Source organism: Tamandua tetradactyla, chromosome 7 (assembly GCF_023851605.1).
Source record: "Tamandua tetradactyla isolate mTamTet1 chromosome 7, mTamTet1.pri, whole genome shotgun sequence".
Taxonomy (NCBI): Eukaryota; Metazoa; Chordata; class Mammalia; order Pilosa; family Myrmecophagidae; genus Tamandua; species Tamandua tetradactyla.
The window spans coordinates 45,245,083-45,267,356 of record NC_135333.1 but is presented as its reverse complement, the minus strand read 5'-3'; the positions used below and the strand labels follow the sequence as shown (position 1 = coordinate 45,267,356).

At 41.7% G+C, this 22,274-nt stretch overlaps 1 protein-coding gene across 1 annotated transcript in view; it reads left to right on the top strand.

Annotated features, from left to right (window-relative positions):
- TTLL8 (tubulin tyrosine ligase like 8) overlaps window positions 1-22,274 on the top strand; it is a 92,014-nt gene that overhangs the window by 60,972 nt on the left and 8,768 nt on the right.

The window sequence follows — 22,274 nt, the reverse complement described above, 5'->3', positions numbered from 1 at the left end:
AAGCTAGCTAGTGAAATTTCTTGTGTATGATTATACTTTTCAACACCAAATTTTCCATCTTGCTCTTTTTTTAGAGTTCATATCTCATACTCTATATTTGTTGAGTCAGTCAATCATACTTTCCTTTAATTTTTAAAATTTTATATACTTTAGCTGTTTCAACATGTTTATAATAGCTGCTTTGAAATCTTTGTCAGATGAGTATATCATCTTTGGATACTCAAACAATTCCTATTGACTACTCTGTTTTTCTCAATATTGCTCACAGCTTCCTGTTTCTTTGCATTCCTCATAATTTTTTGTTGATAATAGGACATTTTAGATGATATACTGTGGCAACTCTGAATCTGCTTTCCCCCTCTGATGGTTTTTGATGCCATGTGTTTAGGAACTTACCTGGACTAAGTCTGTGGGATCTATCTCCCCCATGTTGTGTGGACACTGTAGTGTCTGTTCAGTTGTCCTTTCTTTAATCCCTGTGTTTATATTTAAACCTGACTTCTTACGGCTGACCCTGTATCCACATAGCTTGATAGTCAGCCAGTGACTGCTCAGCAACTATGCTCAAATACTTCAAGCCTCTAAGCTTCGACCCTCTGCCAAGAATTTTTGTGGATTGGGAAGTACACTCAAAATTCAAGCAGTTTTCAAGTCCAAGTGTTTCCATACATGTAACATACATGTAATTGAGGTCTTGGAAGAAAGAGAGTAGGAGAGATGTAATATTTGAAATTATTATTTCCAAGAATTTTCCAAAATTGATGAACACTAGTTTATGGAACATGAGAAGATCAGCAAACTTTACAGTGAAAAATACATCTAGGCACCTCATAATCAAACTGCTGAAAATCAGGTCATAGAAAAAAATCTTAAAAGCACACAGACATGAAAGATATATTATCGAGAAGGGAGAGAGAACCGGAAGAGAGCGAGACCGGGCTAGTCTTAGGTTAAGGCTTTAGGTGGGTTCTAGTAGGACCTGCTTCTAAGCGTTTAGTGGAAAGATTAAATGGAGGGAAATAAGAAGGGAAGGAGGAAAAGGAGTTATCAAACAGATAACTATATTGAAAGGGAAAGAATGTGGCTACCGGATTTTAACATCAGCTGATAGCTACTAGGGGAGTAGAAACGATACAGAACAGCTCCCGGAGCCACGACAGACATCAAAAAGACAGCGTACCCCATCCTGGAACGGCTGACTGGCTGGGAGAACCTGCTCCGGTGAGATCGCCGAGGGACGCGGGCTTCCCCGGGTGGGGCGGCAAGCGGCCGGAGTCCCTCCCCTCCTCCTTCCCGGAATTGGGCAGGTGGTCCCCTCAAGCCGCGGTGGCTGGTGCCCCCACCACACGCAGCCCCCTGGACCAACTGAGAGAATTGGATCGGAAATCCCCAGGCCATGGAGAACGGTGACCGGGGGGGTCCCTTCCAAACACGTGACTCCCCAGTCTGGCTGGGAACGGTGCACTCTCCCGAGCCGCGGCGGCTGGCACCCTCCTGCCATGCTTGGCGCCCCGGGCCAACTAGAAAATTTGGACGGGCGCTCTCCCGGGCTGCGGTGGCCAGCAACCCTCACCGCATTCGGATCCCCGGGCCGGCTGGCACTCTTCCAAGCCGCTTCGGCTGGCGAACCTACCCCACAGCGAGAGTTTTCCAAAGTTAAAAGACCCACAGCACCTTTTAATGGTGGGACCCACAGAAAAACGTGCGCCACGAGCGCCACCTACTGGACAGGATAAGAAAAACAGAACCCAGAGATTTCACAGAAAAATCTTTCAACCTGTTGGGTCCAACACCCAGGGAAATCTGACTAAATGCCCAGATGCCAGCAGAAGATAACGGATCATGCTCAAAAAATTGAAAATATGGCCCAGTCAAAGGAACAAACCAATAGTTCAAATGAGATACAGGAACTGAGACAACTAATGCTGAATATATGAATAGAAATGGAAAACCTCTTCAAAAACGAAATCGATAAATTGAGGGAGGACATGAAGAAGACATGGGCTGAACAAAAAGAAGAAATAGAAAAACTGAAAAAACAAATCACAGAACTTATGGAAGTGAAGGACAAAGTAGAAAAGATAGAAAAAACAATGGATACCTACAATGATAGATTTAAAGAGACAGAAGATAGAATTAGTGATTTGGAGGACGGAACATCTGAACTCCAAAAAGAAACAGAAACTATCGGGAAAAGAATGGAAAAATTTGAACAGGGGATCAGGGAACTCAAGGACAATATGAAGCGCACAAATATATGTGTTGTGGGTGTCCCAGAAGGAGAAGAGAAGGGAAAAGGAGGAGAAAAACTAATGGAAGAAATTATCACTGAAAATTTCCCAACTCTTATGAAAGACCGAAAATTACAGATCCAAGAAGTGCAGCGCACCCCAAAGAGATTAGACCCAAATAGGCGTTCTCCAAGACACTTACTAGTTAGAATGTCAGAGGTCAAAGGGAAAGAGAGGATCTTGAAAGCAGCAAGAGAAAAACAATCCATCACATACAAGGGAAACCCAATAAGACTATGTGTAGATTTCTCAGCAGAAACCATGGAAGCTAGAAGACAGTGGGATGATATATTTAAATTACTAAAAGAGAAAAACTGCCAACCAAGACCCCTATATCCAGCAAAATTGTCCTTCAAAAATGAGGGAGAAATTAAAACATTCTCAGACAAAAAGTCACTGAGAGAATTTGTGACCAAGAGACCAGCTCTGCAAGAAATACTAAAGGGAGCACTAGAGTCAGATACAAAAAGACAGAAGAGAGAGGTATGGAGAAGAGTGTAGAAAGAAGGAAAGTCAGATATGATAAATATAATACAAAAGGCAAAATGGTAGAGGAAAATATTATCCAAACAGTAATAACACTAAATATTAATGGACTGAATTCCCCAATCAGAAGACATAGACTGGCAGAATGGATTAAAAAACAGGATCCTTCTATATGCTGTCTACAGGAAACACATCTTAGACCCAAAGATAAACATAGGTTGAAAGTGAAAGGTTGGGAAAAGATATTTCATGCAAATAACAACCAGAAAAGAGCAGGAGTGGCTATACTAATATCCAACAAATTAGACTTCAAATGTAAAACAGTTAAAAGAGACAAAGAAGGACACTATCTACTAATAAAAGCAACAATTAAACAAGAAGACATACAATCATAAATATTTACGCACCGAACCAGAATGCCCCAAAATACGTAAGGAATACACTGCAAAAACTGAAAAGGGAAATAGACACATATACCATAATAGTTGGAGACTTCAGTTCACCACTCTCATCAATGGACAGAGGATCAATAAAGAAATAGAGAATCTGAATATTACTATAAATGAGCTAGACTTAACAGACATTTATAGGACATTACATCCCACAACAGCAGCAGGATACACCTTTTTCTCAAGTGCTCATGGATCTTTCTCAAAGATAGACCATATGCTGGGTCACAAAGCAAGTCTTAACAAATTTAAAAAGATTGAAATCATACACAACACTTTCTCGGATCATAAAGGAATGAAGTTGGAAATCAATAATAGGCGGAGTGCCAGAAAATTCACAAATATGTGGAGGCTCAACAACACACTCTTAAAAAACAAGTGGGTCAAAGAAGAAATTGCAAGAGAAATTAGTAAATACCCTGAGGCGAATGAAAATGAAAACACAACATATCAAAACTTATGGGACGCAGCAAAGGTAGTGCTAAAAGGGAAATTTATTGCCCTAAATGCCTATATCAGAAAAAAAAAAAAAGGCAAAAATGCAGGAATTAACTGTCCACTTGGAAGAACTGGAGAAAGAACAGCAAACTAATCCCAAAGCAAGCAAAAGGAAAGAAATAACAAAGATTAGAGCAGAGATAAATGAAATTGAAAACATGAAAACAATAGAGAAAATCAATAAGGCCAGAAGTTGGTTCTATGAGAAAATCAGTAAAATTGATGGGCCCTTAGCAAGATTGACAAAAAGAAGAAGAGAGAGGATGCAAATAAATAAGATCAGAAATGGAAGAGGAGACATAACTACTGACCTCCCAGAAATAAAGGAGGTAATAACAGTATACTATGAACAACTTTACGCTAATAAATACAACAATTTAGATGAAATGGACGGGTTCCTGGAAAGACATGAACAACCAACTTTGACTTAAGAAGAAATAGATGGCCTCAACAAACCAATCACAAGTAAAGAAATTGAATTAGTCATTCAAAAGCTTCCTAAAAATAAAAGTCCAGGACCAGACGGCTTCACATGTGAATTCTATCAAACATTCCAGAAAGAATTAGTACCAACAATCCTCAAACTCTTCAAAAAAATCGAAGTGGAGGGAAAACTACCTAATTCATTCTATGAAGCCAACATCACCCTCATACCAAAACCAGGCAAAGATTACAAAAAAAGAAAACTACAGACCAATCTCTCTAATGAATATAGATGCAAAAATCCTCAATAAAATTCTAGCAAATCGTATCCAACAACACATTAAAAGAATTATACATCATGACCAAGTAGGATTCATCCCAGGTATGCAAGGATGGTTCAACATAAGAAAATCAATTAATGTAATACACCATATCAACAAATCAAAGCAGAAAAATCACATGATCATCTCAATTGATGCAGAGAAGGCATTTGACAAGATTCAACATCCTTTCCTGTTGAAAACACTTCAAAAGATAGGAATACAAGGGAACTTCCTTAAAATGATAGAGGGAATATATGAAAAACCCACAGCTAATATCATCCTCAATGGGGAAAAATTGAAAACTTTCCCCCTAAGATCAGGAACAAGACAAGGATGTCCACTATCACCACTATTATTCAACATTGTGTTGGAGGTTCTAGCCAGAGCAATTAGACAAGAAAAAGAAATACAAGGCATCAAAATTAGAAAGGAAGAAGTAAAACTATCACTGTTTGCAGACGATATGATACTATACGTCGAAAACCCGCAAAAATCCACAACAAAACTACTAGAGCTAATAAATGAGTACAGCAAAGTAGCAGGTTACAAGATCAACATTCAAAAATCTGTAGCATTTCTATACACTAGTAATGAACAAGCTGAGGGGGAAATCAAGAAACAAATCCCATTTACAATTGCAACTAAAAGAATAAAATACCTAGGAATAAATTTAACTAAAGGGACAAAAAACCTATATAAAGAAAACTACAAAAAACTGCTAAAAGAAATCACAGAAGACCTAAATAGATGGAAGGGCATACCGTGTTCATGGATTGGAAGACTAAATATAATTAAGATGTCAATCCTACCTAAATTGATTTACAGATTCAATGCAATACCAATCAAAATCCCAACAACTTATTTTTCAGAAATAGAAAAACCAATAAACAAATTTATCTGGAAGGGCAGGTTGCCCTGAATTGCTATAAACATCTTGAGGGAAAAAAAACGAAACTGGAGGTCTCACGCTGCCGGAATTTAACGCATATTATGAAGCCACAGTGGTCAAAACAGCATGGTATTGGCATAAAGATAGATATATCGACCAATGGAATTTAATAGAGTGCTCAGATATAGACCCTCTCATCTATGGACATTTGATCTTTGATAAGGCAGTCAAGCCAACTCACCTGGGACAGAACAGTCTCTTCAATAAATGGTGCCTAGAGAACTGGATATCCATATGCAAAAGAATGAAAGAAGACCCGTATCTCACACCCTATACAAAAGTTAACTCAAAATGGATCAAAGATCTAAACATTAGGTCTAAGACCATAAAACAGTTAGAGGAAAATGTAGGGAGATATCTTATGAAACTTACAATTGGAGGCAGTTTTATGGACCTTAAACCTAAAGCAAGAGCACTGAAGAAATAAATAAATAAATGGGAGCTCCTCAAAATTAAACACTTTTGTGCATCAAAGAACTTCATCAAGAAAGTAGAAAGACGGCCTACACAATGGGAGACAATATTTGGAAATGACATATCAGATAAAGGTCTAGTATCCAGAATTTATAAAGAGATTGTTCAACTCAACAACAAAAAGACAGCCAACCCAATTACAAAATGGGAAAAAGACTTGAACAGACACCTACCAGAAGAGGAAATACAAATGGCCAAAAGGCACATGAAGAGATGCTCAATGTCCCTGGCCATTAGAGAAATGCAAATCAAAACCACAATGAGATATCATCTCACACCCACCAGAATGGCCATTGTCAACAAAATAGAAAATGACAAGTGCTGGAGAGGATGCGGAGAAAGAGGCACACTTATCCACTGTTGGTGGGAATGTCAAATGGTGCAACCACTGTGGAAGGCAGTTTGGCAGTTCCTCAAAAAGCTGAATATAGAATTGCCATACGACCCAGCAATACCATTGCTGGGTATCTACTCAAAGGACTTAAGGGCAAAGACACAAACAGACATTTGCACACCAGTGTTTATAGCAGCATTATTTACAATTGCAAAGAGATGGAAACAGACAAAATGTCCATCAACAGAAGAGTGGCTAAACAAACTGTCGTATATACATACGATGGAATATTATGCAGCTTTAAGACAGGATAAACTTATGAAGCATGTAATAACATGGATGGACCTAGAGAACATTATGCTGAGTGAGTCCAGCCAAAAACTAAAGGACAAATACTGTATGGTCCCACTGATGTGAACCGACATTCGAGAATAAACTTGGAATATGTCATTGGTAACAGAGTCCAGCAGGAGTTAGAAACAGGGTAAGATAATGGGTAATTGGAGCTGAAGGGATACAGACTGTGCAGCAGGACTAGATACAAAAACTCAAAAATGGACAGCACAATAATACCTAATTGTAAAGTAATCATGTTAAAACACTGAATGAAGCTGCATCTGAGCTATAGGTTTTTGTTTTTTTTTACTATTATCATTACTTTTATTTTTTTTCTCTATATTAACATTCTATATCTTTTTCGGTTTTGTTGCTAGTTCTTCTAAACCGATGCAAATGTACTAAGAAACGATGATCATGCATCTATGTGATGATGTTAAGAATTACTGATTGCATATGTAGAATGGTATGATTTCTAAATGTTGGGTTAATTTCTTTTTTTCTGTTAATTAATAAAAACAAAAAAAAGATATATTATCTTCAAAGGAGCAACAACAAGACTGACAGCTGACTTTTCAGTTGGAAGTATGAAAGCCAGCGTGGAATGACAGTTTTAAAGGTCTCAAAAAATCTAACAACCTAAGAGTTCTATCTTCATTAAAAATAATTTTCAAAAATGAAGGCATAAAAATGTTTTTCAAGCAACAAAAACTGCAAATTTTTTCAGCAGCAAAATTACAAAACAGGATATGCTATAGGATGTCTTTATGCTGAAGGAAAGATATTTAAAGTGAAAGAACAGAACCGTAGGAAGAAATAAAAAGCATTTAGGTAAAAATAAAAATACTGGTTTAAGACAGAAACTGTAACTATGTATTATGAGGTGTCATGGTCAGGTTCATATGTCAACTTGGCCAAGTGCTGGTACCTGTTTGTCTGGTTGGGCAAGTGCTGGCCTATCTGTTGCAATGAGGACATTTCATAGAATTAAATCATGATCACATAATCTGCATCCACAGCTGACTCCATTTGTAATCAGCCAAGGGGAGTGTCTTCTTTAATGAGTGATGCTTAATCTAATCACTGGAAGCCTTTTAAGGAGGATTCAGAAGAGACAGGCTCTCTTCCTGCTCTGGCCAGTGAGCCTCTCCTGTGGAATTTGTCCAGACTGTCCATTGGAATCGTTGGCTTCACAGCCTGCCCTGTGGATTTTGGACTCTGCAGTCCCACAGTTATGTAAGACAGTTTTATAAATTTTATATTTGCGAGTGTTTCCTGTTGATTCTGTTTCTCTAGAGAGCCCTAACTAAGATAGCTTGTTACCAAGAGTGGTTCTTAAGAAACAGCCTTAAAAATGGGTGTTTATGAATGGTTTTCTACTCTGACTGGACTCAAAGGCACTAAGGACTCTGACTCCCATAATTAGAATGACACTCCCAATCCATGGAGTGAGTTGGCAAAAGAGATAATCAAAATATCACCATTCGAGTCTCCTAATGCTTCACGTGTACAAAGCCAGGCTCTGGAGGATAATGCTTTTGACACCTTTATGGAGTTTTGTGGAGATAAGAGGTACAGAGATGTTGGTTGGTTGTTGTTAGATACACTGGCTACATTAAGGAGTGAAAGGGATGGGCTTTAGGCTTCAAACAAGAAGCTTAAGTGCCATCTGACAGATGTGGAAGTTTCTATGAGTGTCCTGAAGGAAAATCTTATTTCCTGTAGCCATAGACTTGGATTCTCTGAATCAGACTCAGAATCTTATTGTTAGAGTAGCAACTTTACAACATAAACTGAAATCTCAATCTTGCATGGTGTCTGCCGTTAAAGTAAGGAAAGGAGTGGGCCCTAAAAAATGGGATGGTGACATATAGATTGATGATGATGTTGGAGGTGAGGTTGAAACCCTAGGTCATGCTGAATCTTCTCTAGATAACCCTGTAATACTCTGTCCTGAGGACATTGCTGCCCCACCTCCAGCCTGCCTTGAGGAGTTGGCCACCCAACCTCCTCCTGAAGGGATTAGCCCTAGAGTGATGAATCTTGTTTCACCAGATGAAACTTCAAATGAATGCCCTGAAGCTAATAGCTTGGAAGATATTTCTAATTCTTTTCATGACCCATCCCCACCACCCCTCATTTCTTCCAGACCTTTAACTAGATTAAAGTCCCAACAGGCCCCTAAAGGTGAGGTATAAAGTATCTATGAGGAGGTACGTTATACTCCAAAAGAATTGTGTGAGTTTTCCAAATTATATAGACAGAAATCAGGGAAATATGTATGGCAATGGATTTTAAGGGTGTGGGATAATGGTGAGAGGAATATAAGGCTGGATCAGGCTGAATTTATTGACATGGGCCCACTAAGCAGAGATTCTGCATTCAGTATTATAGCTCGAGGGGTTAGAAAAGGTATTAACAGTTTGTTTAGATGGTTGGTTGAAACATGGATCAAAGGTGGCAGACATTACCTGAGGTTGAAATGCCAGAACTGCCCTTGTATAATATAGATGAGGGGATCCAAAGGCTTAGAGAGTTTGGAATGTTAGAGTGGATTTATCATCAAAGCCTGCTCTTACAAACCCAGGAATGTCTGGAGGATGCCCCTTTTACCAGAACAGTGAGAAATAAATTTGTGAGACTAGTGCCATCATCCCTGAAGAGCTCTGTAGTTGCACTTCTCTATAGATCAGATATCACTGTAGGAACTGCTGTCACTGAGCTGGAATCCTTAAACACAATGGGAATGACCAGATCCTAGGTTGACAGAAGACAAGTGGCAGCACTTAATCACCAAAGACAGTGTAGAAGTGGTTATTATGATAGCAAACTCAAAGCAGGCGTCAAAATTATATGACACACAGTGATTTGTGGCATTGGCTAGTAAATTGTGGGGTACCTAAAAATACAATAGGAGGGCAGTCTACTAAATTCTTATTCGAGCTGTATAAACAACAGTTCTAGGTCAAGTGAACAGAAGTCTAACCTGAATTACAAAAACACAGAGTCATGGCCCCTTAATCAATTTTCAGACTTGAGACAGTTTACAGACCCAGAGCCCCTTGAATGAAGGGGAGGCCAGGTCCCTTTGGGGGAGAACCCTGTTATACTGCCACAAATTTATATTGTTAATCTTCCTCCGAGCCTTCCCCAAGGAGACCGATGACCTTTTATCAGGGTAACTGTGCATTGGGGAAGAGGAAATGATCAGATATTTCGGGGATTATTAAACACTGGTTCAGAAGTGACATTAATTCCAGGGGACCCAAAACATCACTCTGGTCCACCAATCAGAGTGGGGGCTTATGGAGGCCAGGTGATCAATGGAGTTTTCGCTCAGATCCATCTCACAGAGGAAATAACTACATCTCACTGTAGTTATTTCCCCAGTTCCAGAATGTATAATTAGGATAGACATACTGAGCAACTGGCAGAATCTCCACTTTGGCTCTCTTATTCATGCAGTGAGGGCTATTATGGTGGGAAAGGCCAAGTGGTAGCCACTAGAACTGCCCCTACCTAGCAAAATAGTAAATCAGAAGCAATACTGGATTCATGTAGGGATTGCAGAGATTACTGCCACTCTTAAGGACTTGAAGGATGCAGAGTTGGTGATTCCCACCACATCCCCATTCAACTCGCCTATTTGGCCTCTGCAGAGAACAGATGGGTTTTGGAGGATGATAGTGGATTATCATAAGCTCAACCAGGTGGGAACTTCAATTGCAGCTGCTGTTCTAGATGTGGTATCATTGCTTGAGCAAATCAATACATCCCCTGATACCTGGTATGCAGCTATTGATCTGGCAAATGCTTTTTTCTCAATAGCTGTTAGTAAGGACCACCAGAAATAGTTTGCTTTCAGCTGGCAAGGTCAGCAATATACTTTCACTGTCTTATCTCAGATGTATATCAACTCTCAAGCCCTATGTCATGATCTTGTCCGCAGGGACCTTGATCGTTTCTCCCTCCCACAAGACATCACCCTGGTCCATTATATTGATGATATCATGTTGGTTGGACCTAGAGAGCAATAAGTAGCAACTATTCTAGACTTACTGATTAGGCATTTCCATGCCAGAGGATAGGAGATAAATCCAACAAAAATACAGAGGCGCTCCACCTCAGTGAAATTTATAGGTGTCCCGTGGTGTGGGGCATGTTGAGATATCCCTTCTAAAGTGAAGGATAAGTTGCTGCATCTAGTTCCTCCTACGACCAAAAAAAAAAAAAAAAAAAGGCACAATGCCTAGTTGGTCTCTTTGGATTTTGGCGACAACATATTCCTCATTTGGGTATGCTACTCTGGCCCATTTATTGAGTGACCAGAAAAGCTGCTTATTTTTGAGTGGGGACCTGAACAACAGGAGGTTCTGCGACAGGTCCAGGCTGCTGTACAAGCTGCTCTGCCACTTGGGCTGTATGATCCAGCAAATCCAATGGTGCTGGAACTGTCAGGGGCAAATAGAGATGGTATTTGGAGCCTTTGCCAGGCCCTTATAGGAGAATCACAAGGCAGACCCTTAGGATTTTGGAGCAAAACCTTACCATCTGCTGCAGATAACTACTCTCCTTTTGAGAATCAGCTTTTGGCCTGCTACTGGGCCTTACTAGAGATTCAGTGCTTAACCATGGGCCACTAAGTTACCATGAGACCTGAGTTGCCTGTTGTCATGGTCAGGTTCATATGTCAACTTGGCCAAGTGGTGATACCTGTTTGTCTGGTTGGGCAAGTTCTGGCCTGTCTGTTGCAATGAGGACATTTCATAAAATTAAATCATGATCACATCAGCTGTATCCACAGCTGATTCCATTTGTAATCAGCCAAGGGGAGTGTCTTCTGCAGTGAGTGATGCTCAGTCTAATCACTGGAAGCCTTTTAAGGAGGATTCAGAAGAGACAGGCCCTCTTCCTGCTTCGGCTGGTGAGCCTCTTCTGTGGAGTTCGTCCATACCCTCCATCGGAATCATTGACACTGCGTTCCCACAGTCACATGAGACATTTTTATAAATTTTATATTTTCAAGTGTTCCCTGTTGATTCTGTTTCTCTAGAGAACCCTAACTAATACACCTATTATGAAATGGGTGTTGTCTGATTCACCAAGCCATAAAGTTGGGCATGTGCAGCAGCGCTCTATTGTAAAATGGAAATGGTATATACGAGATAGGGCCAAAGCATGTCCTGAAGGCACAAGTAAGTTACAGGAGGAAGTGGCCCAAATGCCCATGGTCTCCACTCCTGCCACATCATCTTATCTTTCCCAGACAAGAGCTGTGGCCTCTTGGGGAGTTCCTTACAGTGAATTGACTGAGGATGAGAAAACTCAGGCCTGGTTTACCAGTGGTCCAGTACGATATACGAGTACCACCCAAAAGTGGACAGCTGCAGCACTATTAACCCCTTTCTGGGGTATCCATGAAGGACAGTGGTGAGGGGATATCTTCCCAGTGGGCAGAACTTTGAGCAGTACACCTGGTTATTCATTTTGCTTGGAAGGAGAACTGTCCAGAGTTGCATTTGTATACTGACTCATGAGCTGTTGCTAATGATTTGGCTGGATGGTCAGGGACTTGGAAAGACCATAATTGGAAAATTGGTGACGAAGAGGTCTGGGGAAGAAGTATGTGAATAGACCTTTCTGAGTGGGCTAAAAACATGAACATATTTGTGTCCCATGTGAATGCACACCAGAGGGTGACTTAAGCAGAGGAAGGTTTGAATAATCAAGTGGATATGATGACCCGTCCTGTGGATACCAGTCAGCCTCTTTCCCCAGCAACTCCTGTCATTGCCCAATGGGCTCATGAACAGAGTGGTCATGGTGGTAGGGATGGAGGTTATGCATGGGCTCAGCAACATAGACTTCTACTCACCAAGGCTGAGTTGGCTACAGCCACTGCTGAGTGCCCAATCTGCCGGCAGCAGAGACCCATACCCAGCCCACGATATGGCACCATTCCCTGAGGTGACCAGCCAGCTACATGGTGGCAGGTTGATTACATTGGACTACTCCCTTCATGGAAGGGCTAGTGATATGTTCTAACTGGAATAGACACATACTCTGGATATGGGTTTACTTTCCCTGCACGCAATGCTTCTGCCAAAACTACCATCTGTGGGCTTACAGAATTCCTTATCCATCATCATGGTATTCCACACAGCATTGCTTCTGATCAAGAAACACACTTCACAGCAAATGAAATGCGGGAATGGGCACATACTCATGGAGTTCTCTAGTCTTCCCATGCTCCCCATCATCCAGAAGCAGCTGGATTGATAGAACAGTGGAATGGCCTTTCGAAAACTCAATTACGGTGCCAGCTAGGTGGCAATACCTTGAAGGGCTGGGTTGATGTTCTTCAGGAAGCTGTGTGTGCTCTGAATCAGCATCCATTCTATGGTGCTATTTCTCCCATAGCCAGGATCCATGGGTCCAGGAACCAAGGGGTGGAAATGGGGGTGGTACCGCTCACTATTACCCCTAGTAAGCCACTAGGAAAATTTTTGCTTCCTGTCCCTGTGACCCTGAGCTCTGCTGGTCTACAGGTTTTAGTTCCAAAACGGGGAGTGCTTCCACGGGAGAAACAACAATGATTCCACTGAACTGGAATCTAAGACTACCACCTGGTGGTCACTTTGGGCTACTCATGCCCCTGGATCAACAAGCCAAGAAGGGAATTACATTATTGGCTGGGGTAATTGGCCCTATCAGGGGGAAATAGGACCACAACTACACAATGGAGGTAAAGAAGAGTTTTCTTGGAATATAAGAGATCCCCCTAGGGTGTCTTTTAGTACTGTCATGCCCTGTGATTAAAATCAATGGAGAACTGCAACAACTCAATCCAGCCAGGGCTACCAATGGCTCTGAAACTTCAGGAATGAAGGTTTGGGTCACTCCACCAAGCAAAGAACCACGGCCAGCTGAAGTGCTTGCTGAGGACAAAGGGAACACGGAATGGGTAGTGGAAGAAGGTAGTGATAAATATGAACTATGATCACATGATCAGTTACAGAAACAAGGACTGTAATGCTGTTTTGTTCATGTTATACTATTTAAGTTGTAAGATATCAAGTTTAAGCATGAATATTACCCAAAGATTTGCACCCTATTCTGGAGAGAGTTAATGTGTTTCCAGTTATATGCAGGACAATTGAGTATTGTTAGGTGAGGGGAAAAAAACGTGTCTTTTATTGTTTTCTATTTAGAAATTAGGTATGGTTAAAGGTGATATGTACAGCTGCCAAAGTTGACAAGGGGTGGACTGCCATGGTCAGGTTCATGTGTCAACTTGGCCAAGTGGTGGTACCTGTTTGTCTGGTTGGACAGGTTCTGGCCTGTCTGTTGTGATGAGGACATTTCATAGAATTAGGTCATGATCACATCAGCTGCATCCACAGCTGACTCCATTTGTAATCAGCCAAGGGGAGTGTCTTCTTTAATGAGTGATGCTTAATCTAATCACTGGAAGCCTTTTAAGGAGGATTCAGAAGAGACAGGCTCTCTTCCTGCTTTGGCCTGCAAGCCTCTCCTGTGGAGTTCATCCAGACTCCATTGGAATCGTCAGCTTCACAGCCTGCCCTACAGATTTTGGACTCTGCATTCCCACAGTTACGTGAGACAGTTTTATAAATTTTATATTTGCGAGTGTTTCCTGTTGATTCTGTTTCTATAGAGAGCCCTTATGAATACATGAGGTTTATAGTATACATGTCAAATATATGCTAATAGTAACACAAAACATGAGAGGGTGATAAATGACTCAGAGCTGCTGCATGGTTCTAACATTGTTTGAAAACTAGGAAAAGTGGTAACAATCAAGAATGTATTTTGTCCCAGCTAGAGTCAACATAAAAAAAAATACCAAACAAAAATGAAAAATCTATTAGAGGAGATAAAATTGAATAATATAAAATATCAGATTAATCCAAAGAATGCAGGAGAGGGAAAAAGAACAAAACATAGAAGAGTTAGGATAAGTTGAAAATAATTAGTATGATGTTAGATTTATACCCAATTATACCTTTAAGTAAATGAACTAAATCTTCCATTTAAAGACAATAACTTCCAAAAATAACATTTTAAAAGATTTAAAATCTGTTTTTATGAGATACAATTGAAATATGGCACTGATATATTAGAAATTTTTAATGGGGGAGTATATATTATGCAACAATAACAAAAAGAAGGCTGATGTGACTACATTAATATCAGACAAAATAGTCTTTAAATCAAGAAATGTTAGATATAAAGACAGATAATTCATAATAATAAAAAGGTCCATTCAACAGAAGGACCGAACAATCCCAAATTTGTAGGTAATTAATAAAATAGTTTTACTGTATATGAAGCAAACATCGACAGAGCTAAAAGAAGAAATAGAAAAATCCAAACTCATGGTTGGAGATTTTAACACACCTTTCTCAGTTCCTTATAGAGTAAGTAGCTAAAAATCAGTAAAGAGATGTATAATTTGAATACCATTATTAACTAACTGAGCCTCATTGACATTTATAGAATACTACTTGTACTAACTAAGTGTATGTCCTTTTCAAGTGTATGTAAAGTAGAAACCAACAACAGAAAGACAATTACAAAATCCACAAATGTTTGGAAATTAAGCAATGCATTTTAAAATAACTCATGGATTATCAACTCCTAGGAGAAAATGTAGGGAAGCATCTTCAGGACCTGGTGTTGAGCAATCATTTCTTAGATTTTATATCCAAAGCCCAGCAAACAAAAGAAAAAAATAGATAAATGAGACCTCATCAAAATGTAAAATTTTTGTGCAACAAAGGACTTTACCATGAAAATAAAAAGACAGCCTACACAATGGGATAAACTATTAAACATATCCAATAAGAGTTTAATATCCAGAATATATAAAGAAATCATACAACTCAACCATAAAAAGACAAATAACCCAGTTTTAAAAGAGGCAAAAGACTTGAATAGACATCTCTGACCAAAAGCACATGGAAAGATGCTCCACATCATTAGCCATTAGGGAAATGCAAATAAAACCACAAAGAGATACCATTTCATACCCACTAAAAGTGGCTACTATTTACAAAACAGAAAATTTCAAGTTTTGGAGTGTATTTGGAGAAATAGGAACACTCATTCATTTTTTGTGTCCATGTAAAATGTTGCAGCCACCATGGAAGACAGCTTGGCAGTCCTCAGAAAGCTAAGTACAGAAATACCATATGACACAGCAATCCTACTACTCAGGATAAACCCAAAAGAACTGAAAGCAGGGACTCAAATAGATATTTGCACGTCAATGTTCACATCAGCATTATTCACAATTGCCAAAAGATGGAAGCAACCCAAGTGCCCATCAACTGATGAATTAATAAATAAAATGTGGTCTGTACATATGATGGAATATTATTTAGCTGTAAAAAGGAATGAAGTACTAATACATATGACAACATGGATCAACCTTGAAGACATCATGTTGAATGAAATAAGGCAGACACAAAAGGATAGATTTTATGTGATGTCATTGCTATGAAATAATTAGAATAAGCAAATTCATAGATGCCGACTGGAATATAGGTTACCAGGGGCCAGGGTAGGAGTAGGGAAGGGAAAATTAATGCTTAAATTACACAGCATTTCCATTGGGATAGATGGAAAAGTTTTGGCAATGGATGGTGGTGATGGTAACACAACATTGTGAGTGTTATTAACAGCACTGAATTATATATTTGAATATGGCTAAAATGGAAAATTTTACATTGTAGTTATGTTACCAGAATAATTAAAAAGAAAAAACATAAGACTGTACAACACAGTGAACTGTAATGTAACTATGGACTATGGACTATGTATTAATAATGCAACTATAAAAATGTTCTTACATAAATTGTAACAAATGTACCACATTAGTGTAATGGGTTAATAATAGGTACATGAGAACTGTTTATTTTATGCATGATTTTTCTGTAAACCTACAACCTCTCTAATAAAACACAAAATAGTCCATCATATTTCTATGTACTCACAACAACTATTAAATTAAACTTTAAAAATATAATTTATAATGGCACCCAATAACAAAACTCAAGAAATAAATCTAGCAAAAGACATTCAAGACTTTTAAACTGAAATTTGTTTAAAATTAAACAAATTAAAGAAGGCCTAATAAATGGAGATAGATGTATATAGATATAGAAACATGGATAGATAGAGCTATCGATATACCATGTTCATGGATTGGAAGTCTCAATAGTTTAGAGATGTTAGTTCTTCCTAATCTATAGATTCAAAGTGATATCACTTATAATCCCTACAGAGATTTTATTTTGGGGCTGGGAAGAATCAACATGTTAATTCTAAACTTTATATATACATACAAATGATTTAGAAGTGCCAAGACCATCTTGATTGAGAAAAAGCCAGAGGACTCATGCTTCACATTTCAAGAGTGACTTTAAGTCCACAATAATTAAGACAGTGTGGCATTGGAACAGATAAGTAGACCATTTAACCAAATAGAACATCTAGAAAGAGATCCTCAAACACATGATTACTTGGTGGAAGACAAAGCTGCCACTGAAATTCAGTCGGGAAAGTTTGTTCTTTTCAGTAATGGTGCTGGAGAAACCTTTTGGACAACCAAATGAAAAAAATATATGCCTTGAACCCTGCCTCACAAATACACAACAATAAGTGAGATGCATCATAGACCTAAATACAAAAGGTAAGATAAATATAATAGTGAATGTTCTTGACTGTGAAGTAGGCAACAATTTCTTATGTGGCTCACAAAAAGCATGAACAATACTAGTAAAAAAAATTCATAAATTGGACTTCATTGATATTAAGAACTATGTTTATTTACAATAAAAATAAGATGAAAAGACAACCCATAAACTGGAGGAACATATTTACAACACATATATCCAACAGAGGTCTCATATCCAAAATATATAAAGAACTCCTATAAAGCAATAAGAAAAGGCAAACAATGCGATTGAAAATCATCACAAGACTTGAACAGGTGCTTCACAAAAGAAGACATCTTCCAGGGTCAGAAGTGACCAAGAGCTTTACTCATCAGAAAAATGCAAATGAAAACCACAAGCGAGCACCACTGCATGCCCACCAGGGTGGCTAAAATTAAAGACTGACATGCCAAGAGTTGGTCAGCATGAGGAGCCACCGGGTCTCTAATTCCTTACTGGAGGGACTGCAAATTGGCATGAAACCAGCTTACTAAAGTCTCCAACAATTTCTTATAAAGTTAGGCATATCCATAACCTGTGACCCAACTATTCCATTCCTAACTATTCCATTCCATTCCTAGAAATGAAGACATTTGTCCTCAGAAAGCCTTATTCATCATAGCCCTAATCTGGAAACCACCAAAAATGTAGAATAAGGAACTGCAGAGGGGGCCAGACATAAGAGTCTATAGTGTAGGTTCCATTTCTGTGATGTCCAGAAGGGGAAAAGGAGCCTGCAGTGGCAGGGTCAGGACAGCTGTGACCTCACATGGAAACATTGGCTGACAGTTCCCTGAGCAACTAGCTAGGCTGGGCAGCTGTGAACAAAGGAGAAGTGTTGCCCTGAGACCAGAAGCCACATTCTGGGATAGGACTAAAACATTTTGGGGGTGCAGTCAATCCCGCTCTGATTGTCTATGAGGGAACCTTTTGGGGGTCTGCAGGTTTTCTGTCTTGGTCTGGGTGGCGGTTACATGGGAGTACAAGTGTAAAATTTCCCCTTTAGAATAGGACGCATGTACCATGAGGACATTTTCTTGGACCTCAGTATAAACAGGGGAAATCCCTGAGTCACCACGTGCTCCTGTGTGGGTTTGGGGGTTGCCTGGCATCTGGCAGAGCCTGCGGAGGGGCTAGGGACCCTGCGCAGATTCAGCCCCTTTGCATACTGGGGCTGCGGGATCCCATCTGCCCCAGGCCGCATCCTGCCTTTTTTTCACAGGCACTGGGGAGTGGTGAGGACTTGCTCCCCGACAACTGAGAGATTGTGGCATGTGCTGGTTTGAAATGATGTATGTACCCTAGAAAAGCCATGTTTTAATCCTAATCCCATTTTGTAAAGGCAGTGTTTCTTCTAATCCCTATTCAGTATTGTATATTTGAAACTAATTAGATGATCTCCCTGGAGATGTGATTTAATCAAGAGTGGTTGTTAAGCTGGATTAGCTGGAGGCATGTCTCTACCCATTGGGGTGGGTCTTGATTAGTTTCTGAAGTCCTATAAAAGGGGAAACATTTTTGAGAAAGAGTGATTCACAGAGAGCAGAGAAGAATGACATAGCCACAAGAAGCAGAGTCCATCAGCCAGTAGTCTTTGGAGATGAAGAAGGAAAATGCCTCCCGGGGAGCTTCATGAAAGGAAGCCAGGAGAGAAAGCTAGCAGATGACGTGCCTTTCCAGATGAGAGAGAAACCCTGACCGTGTTCACCATGTGCCTTTCCACTTCAGAGAGAAACTCTTGACATGTACTCTTTTCACTTGAGAGAAACCCTGAAGTTCATCGGCCTTCTTGAACCAGGGTTTCTTTCCCTGGATGCCTTAGATTGAACATTTCTATAGACTTGTTTTAAGTGGGACATTTTCTCAGCCTTAGAACTGTAAACTAGCAATTTATTAAATTCCCGTTTTTAAAAGCCATTCTATTTCTGGTATATTGCATTCTGGCAGCTAGCAAACTAGAACATGGTGCCTGGAAACATGGCTGACTGCCCAAAGCCTCTGCCAGTGCCTGGGCCATGCTCGCTGGCCTTGCAACCCCCCAGGGCGACCTCCTGGGATGCCCCCCACAAGGCACGACCCCAGCTGTGGCAGCAGCCCTGCCTACCTCACAGTGGGCAGCATGTTCTGGGCCCTGGAACTCAGGTGCCCTGGGGCCAGTGCAGGAGGAGTGCAGCAGCTCCTCCCCTACCTGGGTAGCCGCGGTCCCTGGGCTCCAGGGGCCTCTGGGCAGCTCTCAACGCCGCACAGTGCTACACTTGGTGCCCACCTCGATTCAGTGGAGATAGGTCATAGCGGTCTCCACTGCCGGCTGGACTGTATGACCAGGGCTAGTGGTGACCCACCCAGGTGCACCCTTGCCTGACCGTGACCCAGCTCAGGCTGCCATTCCAGGTCAGACCCAAGATCCCGGCTTGCAACTGGGCTCCCTCCTGACGTGTCCATGGACCTGGCTGCAGCTTGGCCCCCATTGGTGCCTCACCCTGGTGCCCCCCACCCCATGCTCCCAGGGAAGGGCCTGTGCCCACCCTTACTTCCCTAACCCCGCTGCTCAGGGCTGCCATCACCCTGCTCCCACAGGTAACCTGGGCCTTGTGCATGGCCAGCTCCCATTCCCACCTCTGCCCCTGCCCCTGTGTGAACCATTGAAATGACCTGGGCACCCAGCCGCAGCCCCGTTCTCTGTCTCCGCTGCTTGGTTGGGTAGCACAGGCAGGCCCTGGGCCCACAGTGCATTCCCTGGTCCCTGGCACCACCGTGGTCAGCTCCTGGGCCAGGCCTGTCCCTGCCTGCATGCCCAGTGGGCATCACCAAGCTCCAAAAGCCACCTAATGTCTCAGCCAGTCACCCCTTCTTATTCCCTTAAGTCTGTCTCAGCTTTTCAAGTTGGTCCTGGGGCCACCAGGCCACAGATGGGGACTGAGGGTCAGCGGAAAGTCCACCTGAGACACGAAGCTGGCATCCAGCCTCCCAAGGCTTAGCTGAAGGGACCTGACAGCACAGGCAGTGTTGGCTTTCAGGTCGGCAGCTCTGGCCACAGAGGCACAGTCCCCGGTGCCACCATCTCAGGGCAGATGTGGGGCACGAGGGGGACGCAAACCAAAGGACCACTTCCATGCACAGACGCCGCTGCCTTTATTTTCCAGGCATGGAGCTCGCTGGCAGACATGTCCAGGAGGTGGGCTCAGGCCATGTGCCCAAGTGACCCTTAGGTGGGTGGAAGCAGGTTCTCAAAACACTATGCTGTTCCTGCCAGCTGCCAGGTCCCTGGGCCGTCCATCTGTCCGTCTGCTATGGCAACCAGCTGCCCATGCTGAGTGCTGGCTGGTGGAAACCTGTGCCCACCTCAGGAACTCACACCACTTTCCTGGCCCTCTTTGCAGTGGCAATGCATTCATCTCCAGTTCAAGTAACTACTTCTCGCAGTGTCAGGCTCTGCTGAGTAAGATCAGGTCCGTGCACCCGCAGATGGAGATCGATGGAATCCGAAACATTTGGATCATAAAGCCCGCGGCAAAGTCGAGAGGCCGAGGTAAGCCCCAGGCGAGAGCCCGCTGTGCCAGGCAGGGTGTTTGGGTGGGACGGCGTGTGGGCCCGGCCCTCATCCCTTCAGCAAAGGCTTTTGGAAGGCCAGCTGTGGCTGGTGGCTCAGTGGGGAGTCCCCGCAGGGCTGGGCCTGGGGCCTCTGCCAGCTGCAGGGGGCATCCAGGGGCTGACTAGCCTCTGCCTTGTGACCAGGCTCAGGGCTGGTATTCACTGTTTGGCTGGACTTTTCCCTTCCACACTCATTCGTTAAACTGGTCCATAGCTTTCTCTTTTTATATTGCCTTGATTGATCTTGGCAACAGGCTTATGCTAGCCTTTTCTAAATGCATTAGGCTTTCATCTTAAATAATGGAATTCCTAATCTGCCAATGTATCAAAAAATTCACCTGTGAGTGCCAGCCTCTCTTTCGGAGGGAGCCCTCAGCACCTTTTAAGTTCTGTCTGCTACTTGGTCTCTTCAGATTTTCTACCTTGTCTTTCGGATCTCATCCTTGACTGTAGTCTTTTTTTAATTCCTAATGTGAACAAAAACAGGATTTCAACATGGTTTTCTAATTTTATTCATTATTCCAAACAGTTAACTTTTGGTTGCATTTTAAAATTTTCTAGTGATGCTCCCCCACTTAGTTGTAACTTAAATGATAAATTTATTTATTTGCAATTTTTCTTTTGCAATAGTAAAAGCATTCCAGGCCACGGAACTTCCTCTGAATGTGGCTTTAGCTGTGTTCTATTATTTATATTATATGATGTTCTCATTTTCCGTAGTATCTAAATAAACTTTACTTTCAGTTTGAATATTCCTTTTGCCCCTTCAGTTATTTTGAAGTTTTGTTGGTTTAAAAACACACATACACACACGTGGGTAATATTTATGTGGTATGTTTTGAACTTCACTCACTTGTAATCCTATTACATTCGGTCCTCATATCTTCCTTCCGGAAACCTCTTCTTCCCTGGCTGCCGCAGGACCCCCCAGCCTGCAGCCCAGCGCCCCTGCCTGCCCCTCTTCTGAGCTCCAACCCCCTGCCTGACCGCATGTCCCTGCTCCTGCTTGGGATCTGTCCTGAGTCCACCCCACCCCTTCCGGAGCAGCATGACTCCCTCTCCCACTGCTGACCCTGTCTGTCTGTCCAGCTGCTGGCAGCCCCCACCCCATCCATCAGGTTGGACCCTCCTCCAGCAGTTCCATTGCAGACAGCTGCATCCACAGGAACCTAACCCCAAAACATTCAGAACCGAAGTTTCCTCCTCCCTCATTGGCATTCCTTTCCTCTAACTAGAAATCTATGCGTTTCCTGGAGCACACCTCCCCCCCACCCCCATCTTCCTGTCCCTGCCAGTGCCCCACACATCAGCCATGAATGCAGAATTCCTTTACATTTTTCAAATAACTTTAATTTGGAAGAGTTTAGGATTCACAAGA